Source organism: Dendroctonus ponderosae, unplaced genomic scaffold, assembly GCF_020466585.1.
Source record: "Dendroctonus ponderosae isolate FM_Combo_2020 unplaced genomic scaffold, Dpon_F_20191213v2 Dpon_F_20191213_4, whole genome shotgun sequence".
Classification (NCBI taxonomy): domain Eukaryota; kingdom Metazoa; phylum Arthropoda; class Insecta; order Coleoptera; family Curculionidae; genus Dendroctonus; species Dendroctonus ponderosae.
Genome location: NW_026018611.1, coordinates 16,351,915 through 16,358,991, shown reverse-complemented (window position 1 = coordinate 16,358,991; position 7,077 = coordinate 16,351,915). Strand labels below are relative to the sequence as shown.

At 35.5% G+C, this 7,077-nt stretch overlaps 1 long non-coding RNA gene across 1 annotated transcript; it reads left to right on the top strand.

The window, feature by feature from the left end:
- Nucleotides 1–9: 9 nt before the first annotated feature.
- On the top strand, nt 10–6,546 carry LOC125504260. The gene is made up of 2 exons (XR_007281381.1): nt 10–243; nt 5,874–6,546. It is a non-coding gene; the product is annotated as an uncharacterized LOC125504260 (long non-coding RNA).
- The last annotated feature ends 531 nt before the right edge of the window (nt 6,547–7,077 follow it).

The window sequence follows — 7,077 nt, the reverse complement described above, 5'->3', positions numbered from 1 at the left end:
AACCATAGTAGAAAGGGCGGGGAAGGAAATGATCACATCGGCGATGGGATCGTTCACGTTCTCTGCACGACATGTCAAATTGGATCGTGCACTCTTTATCTATGCGTGCACATAGATAAAGACGAGTGCAAGATCGTGCAGATAATAGAAGTAAAGGAACTCTTTATTTCATGTTGCTGCAAATTCTGGTGTAATCAGAAGAAAAGTGTAGAGTGATCATCAAATACAGTGAATAGAATACCAGTAAGTGTTAATTTGTGAAGTAAACAGCCGTAATGACCGTATGTTGATTGTGTCCTTTGAGTCCCTCCGAATTTGTCTTTTTCCTTAAAGAACACTTCAAATTATAATATAATTAATAAAATAGGCAATCCTTTACACTACAGTTTGGTACTAGGATTGCCGATTAAGACTACTCACCTTATAGAAAATTTCATAACAAACAAGATTTTTCCTATATGTACATTTTTCGACATAATGCCGTTTTCCTTTCAGTTTTTCAGTCTTTGAAATTCACCAATTTCCAAAACAAATCAACGGTCGTCCTGATGGTTCAGCTCTTTGCGGCGCTCCGCCGAAATTTTTCGCGTAGTTGTCAGTACTATATTAGCCCTTTCTTAACATTACCACTTTCTTAACCTTTTCATGTAAACAAATGATTTAATATACTTAACTATTTGATATAAAATATATAGTAATAAGTAATACCCAAATGGTATATTTTCACTACTTTTCCGATACTCATCATAATTCCAATTAACCGATTAAAAACTTCACGTTCATAGACATCCATAGAGAAACTAAAGCTGAAAATACTTTATTTTATTTTCCTTGCATGCATACACAATTAATTTCATTTTCAATCTGCTGGCTGCAATCAGCTGGGCCCCGATATCGATGGTTCAGTTCCATACAGCAGCAAGTCAAAAATAATTGTTTTGAGAAATTCAATGTTAAATATTACAGGTTTTTTGAAACTGTAATAAACAACAGACTAAAGTCTGATTCATTTATTTGTTCTGCGATTGTTGCTAGCAGAGCGTCTCATAACAATAATAAGTCACAAAAAGTACTTGTCTTAATAATTTTAAAGACGTTAGTAATGATTTTGTGACTTGTTGCCGTATGAAACTAGTAATTAGGCGACATGTCCACTTTGTTTCCTATGTTGAGGTGCCCGTCTTTTAATCAGTTGTTGTGTTGAGATACAAATTTATTGCTTTTTTGTATTTTTTTTTTGTTGTAGAAAACTTTTAACTCTAACTTTAATTATTGGGTGTATGCATTTAGGATTGATTTGTTGCATACATTGCAAAAAATAGTCTCTCTGGCGATTAATGTCTCCAATGCTCCAAAAGCTTTTATGATTTTCATCCCGCGCTTCTTCAGTAAAAAGATATCTGCATTGTAGCCTGCAATTCTCATTGCAAATCAGTCCAACTTTACGAGCAACAACTACTTCTTTTCGGATATTAACATATTCTAATCCGTTATTTCTTCTCTTCTTAGCGACCGACCTTTCCCATTTATCAGGATTTCGTAAGCGTTTTCTCGTCAAATTAGTATCAGATTCATTGTCGTGGTTATTAACATCTTCAGCGACAGCTTCTGCATTATTCAGTTTCCGGTAGGTCAAATTCTGCACTGGATTCTAAAGAATCGCTCTCAAAAGAGTGGGTAGAAAAGTGGCCAGGCGAACAGGTAGAATCGATGTCAATAGAATGCTTACTGTAAATAAGTATCTGAAGGAGGTGCATTCTGTTGAGATATATTCTGATCTTGTGCCTGTACATTTCCCAGAGTAGCTTCAATGGTATTTGCCATAATGGTATTTATCTCCTCAGCAAACTCATTATCAATATTATCTCCAACTTGGACGATGTTCTGGGTGTCCACATTTAAGAACTCTAGTTGTCCCTGCAAATTATCTACCAAAAAAAGTCTCAACAACTTGATCATGGTTGATAATAATGTGCTCTTCTGGTTCTAAGTGTGAAACATTATCTGCAATAATAATATTATTGGTTTGGTTGGTGCCATCTGTTAATTCGATCAAGTTGTTATTGTTATTAACGAAATATTTTTTACCCATATTGTTTTCCTCTATATTGTTTTCTGTATCTACCCAAGTCCGCTGTATATTCTGGCTCCACATTTATTTTTATTATAGTATAGGTTCCATCTTTTGTATATTCATTTATTACTTTTTTTCTCCGCATCGATTTGGGCTGATTTTTCCTTCAAATGGAGTTTGGTTATTTTATTATTTATTTGAAAAAAACATGAATTTAAACTTTGTTGCCTACTTTGTAAAAAACTGCCTCTTTTCTTGCCAAACGCAACATATATTGAGCTCTTGTTTCGCCACACCGTTGCATGCAATTAAATTGATACATTGTGCAATTAAATAACTATTTATAATAAACGAAAAGCACAAACATTAAACCCACGATTCTCTCAAAAAAATAATGACAAGCAATTAATCTCAAAATTTGCTGCGAATTACATAAGATATTTGCGATTTGTTCAGTACCATAAGGCAATAACTCAAAATATTGCTCTATGGTCATAATTATCGAATACATTTAAATCAAAGAGCAACATGTCTAATTGTTGCTTCGTTAAACTAGAATAATTATAAATTCGGCTTAACGCAATAAGGAAATATATCATTTAAAGTTGACAAGTTCAATCATTTCGTGTTGTTGCTGTATGCAAAAGATTAACTACTTAATTTTGGACATATTGCCGTATTAAACTAAAAATGGCCAAATTTGGACTTGTTGCTCTGTTTGTTGAACTGAACCATCGATATGTATGAGCTCATCAGTGTCGTCTACTATTTCGTGTATGGACGTAATTCTGCTAAGTTTTGAACCTTGAATGCATAATTTTTTTGTTTTTATTGTAATTTTTTACTTTGGTGGCAGTTCGGCAACATTGCTGACCAGTATGCGATTTTCGACTGCGCGTATGCACGAATGTAGGGTAAAGGATTACGATAAATGGTACTATCCCGTGCAGTACTTATATTTTCCTATAAGATATTGTACGGGTTCAATGTTCATCTTTAATTCGTATGGTGCTCATGTAATTTATGTCTATCGGAGTTTGGCGTTCTTTCTGTTTTTTCCTTAAAGTACAATAAAAATAAAGCAGTTTCAATGGAAAAAAAATGCACATCCTCTATGTCCTTGCAGAAAAACCACTTAAACTTTTGAAAATCTTCTTCATTCAAATCAACCGTTGACACAACTTTACGCTGATAACAACTGATGATATGGAATAGTTTTGCGTTCAGAATAGAGAATTACATTTTAATTTGGAGTTTTCTTCTTCAGGATTGGCTAGCTCCATAACCGGCAATTAGCCAGTTGTTTTTTATACGAACCGGAAAAAAGTACATAACGTATTAGATAGGTCTTATAATAGCGAATTTAATGATGTATAAGTATACATACACACTAAGCGGGTAACCGTGTTGCGGCCCGCCGCCCGGTTGACCGAATTAATTAAAAAAATGTTGAATGCAATAAAAATGTATGTTATCTTTTACGGAACGACACGGTTTTTATCCATACATATTCATGCGGCTTCACGTTTGGCCGAACGGTTGCTTGGATCCAGGCGGCCCGTCTAGCGGCCCGCCGCACGTTTACAATTTAGACTGTTCGTTCAGTTTGCCGGTAGCCGACCTCGTGTGTTTTTTCAGTCTTTATCTATGGTCGGGTGTCTTTCTTTGAGATAAATGTTTTCACAATGCTCAATATTTTTTAAATCTTTTTAAACTCATTCTTGTATATCCAAGAAACTTATCTTCATATTTTGTCAGCTCTTCGAAGAATATTGCAAACTGCTTTTTTTCTTCTCGGGTTTTCAAAAAAGGATGTACCCAGTGGGTTCGGTTTTTTTTTGCTTTTTATACAATGTGTCGCACTTAAGAAGGAAACACCCTTGTATTTCTGTTATTTTTAGAATCAAGGTTTTCAGTTTCGGTACAGAGGTAGAATGTTATGAGCTTAATTGTTTAGGGTACCCATTTCTACCTTTAGATAAAAACCTGCTACTACTACTTTGCGCAAAGGGGCAATTCGCTATATTTTGCGATGCCTTAGAGATATCGGAAACAGTTACTAGAAAAAGTTGATCAGAATGTTATTTTAACAGTCTGTACCGAGTTTCAAGTCAAAAATAAAATGTTGGCATTTTTTTAAATTTTTACGCCAATTTCTAATTTGTTCACAAAAAGTTAATGTGTGGTGCGGAATTTTAGATGACAGAATAATTTTTCCGTTTTCCTTCTACACTACGTCACATGCTAAGCGATTGATTAATTTTTTTAATAACGAATTATGGGATGTTATCGAAGATCTGCCTATCAACGTGTGACACAAAATGCTTTTCCAAGTAGACGGTGCATCAGAAAAAGCTCTTTCGAACAGTAGCCCCCCGCTCTCCTGACCTTACATTAAGTTTCTATTTCTGGGGTACTATCAAGCATAAGGTTCGTCAGGTATTGTTGCATTTTTCGTTGCTTTAGTGAAAACTTCGGACCTCGCGTGAAAATTAAAAAAAACGCCAAAATTTGACTTTTGACTTCAAACTCGTTATTTACCGTTAAAATAACATTCTGAACAACTTTTTCTAGTAACTTTTGCCGATATCTCTAACGCATCGCAAAATATAGCGAATTGCACCTATTCGCAAAGTCGTAATAGGCTGCGTTTTCATCTGAAGTTAGAAATGGGTACCCTAACAAATTAAGCTCATGACGCTCTCCCTATGTACCGAAACGGAAAACCCGGCTTCCAGAAATAAATATAATACAGGGGTGTTTTTATCTTAAGTGCGACACACTGTATAACGTTTGTAGATGTAATAAATATAATAAATGGTTACGACTTCGTCAACGTCCGTATTTGAAATTATTATTGATTACTGAGTTTTGGCCGCACTTGATTGCGGCTTTCAATTGGAAGCCGCGGTTGCGATTACCGCATACTACGAGCAACCTGACGGCAGGCCACATTACGGGTACCCGCTTATTGCATATGTGCCCTAACACAGTGCGATTTGTAGCGGTTCTTCCGTCAAAAAATACTTTTTTTATATAAATGTCCTGAAAGAATACAGCTTCATAGGTCAAACATCTAGCTTTGAACCTGTCAGTTACTAAACTTATTAAAACCAGTGTAAAACCTTGCATTGCAAAAAAGTGATACAAAAATAGTAATTTAAATAAAATGAACATACTAAAACCAGAAAAAAATTAAAAAAGTGTATAATAAAGGTTCAAAAAGGAAATTATTATTTTCTAAACTCAGGTACGCTCTTCTAACCGTTGAATCTACTTCTCTCTAGAACTCTAGATACTAGGTCTGAAGTTATGGAGTTTAATGCTTTGGTAATTGCCCTCAAAAGTCGGTCCTCAGTGTCAAAATGTTAAACGTAAACTTGGTTTTTAATGTAACCCCACCGGAAGAAATCGAGTGGAGTCAGGTCTGGCGATCGTGCTGGCCAGGAAACGCCACCATAACTTCTGATAGATCTTCTCGTGATTGAAAAATAAAAATCTCTTGAGAAATTCTTATACTGATGTGTATTAAATACTTATTGACATATGTTAGAACTGACAAGTTCAATTTTGTTATCGCTTACTAATAAAAATGTCTGTAAATTATGGAAAGCGCTCACATTTTGACCCAAGTACCGGTAGAAATTATACGGTCTTATAGCTTTCGTTGACTTCGCTGTTAGAAGAGCTTCGGATACGTTATGTACCTTTTCCGGTCTATATGAAAAACAAAACTTGATGATTTCAAAGAAACGAAACGATGTAGAAAAGTACGAAAAAAAGGTATTTTTTTTCGCAGCAGTACGTGCAAATGTTGAAGAAAGCCCAACCACATCAATTCCGCATAGAGTTCAGCTTTCCACAACCACATGCATCGAATTTTAACAAAAGATTTGAAGCTTCATGCGTACAACGTTGAAATGGCTCAACAGCTAAAGCCGGAATACCATGGGCAACGAAAAGCATTTGTTGGTTGGATTTTGGAACGACAATTGGATGGTGATTTTTGAACGAAAATAATCTTTAGTGACGATTTTCATCTTAATGGCCTCGTTATCCGACAAAATTGTCGCATTTGGGATTCCGCAAATCTACGAGTGATTGTTCAGAAACAGATGCATCCAAAAAGAGTCACTGTTTGGTATGTATTGTGGGCAGGAGGCATCATTGGCCCATTTTTCTTCACTTCAAAATACTTTCATGTGCAACCTTGTACAAATAGAATTACAAAAATATTGTAAGCAACCTGGGAAAACGGAGCAACCACGGCGAGAGCGGCAACACTGGTAGGCGGGACACACCCAGGACGGGAGTGGCAACATCGGGGCTACTTCAGGGCTGGGACAGAAGACGGCACGGCTGTCTGGGGGAAAATTTTGTGGGAAAAACAACTGGTGGCGTTGCCAAGGGTTTATTTATTATTGATTTGGCTGTGGACGGTGAAAGGCGTTCATTAAAATTATTGAATTTTGCATCGATCGTATTCTTCCTTAAATTTAACCCTAACAATATATTTATTGAGTATTTTCATTCATATTTACATGATGAATCTATGAAGTTATTTAGATCAATTAAACAATTTTCTAAATAAAAGTGGACAATAAATATTGAAAATACCGTAGAATTAAATAATAAATTAATTGCACATATGCATTTGGCGGGCAAATTACAAAATATAACTAATTTTGTGAAGCTATTTTAACTTTTGCCTTCTGTCCAAAAGCTCCTAAGGACTCAACAAAGACCGTAGATTTGTGAAATAATAAATTGACATACAAGAACGAAATAATTAAGCTAAATGGCAAAAGATACGCTACGATAAAACAACGTTATTTAAGCAGGTGTTTATTATCGCTTAACAGGCGTTAAGTGACGAATTAGCACCACAGTCATTGTTAAACTATGACATCAATTGTGCTAAGGTTTGTTTGCAACCAAACATCTAATAAGTGCGTACCGTGGGCTCAAAGCTGAAGCTTCCCGACCAAGTCTAAAACACAAAT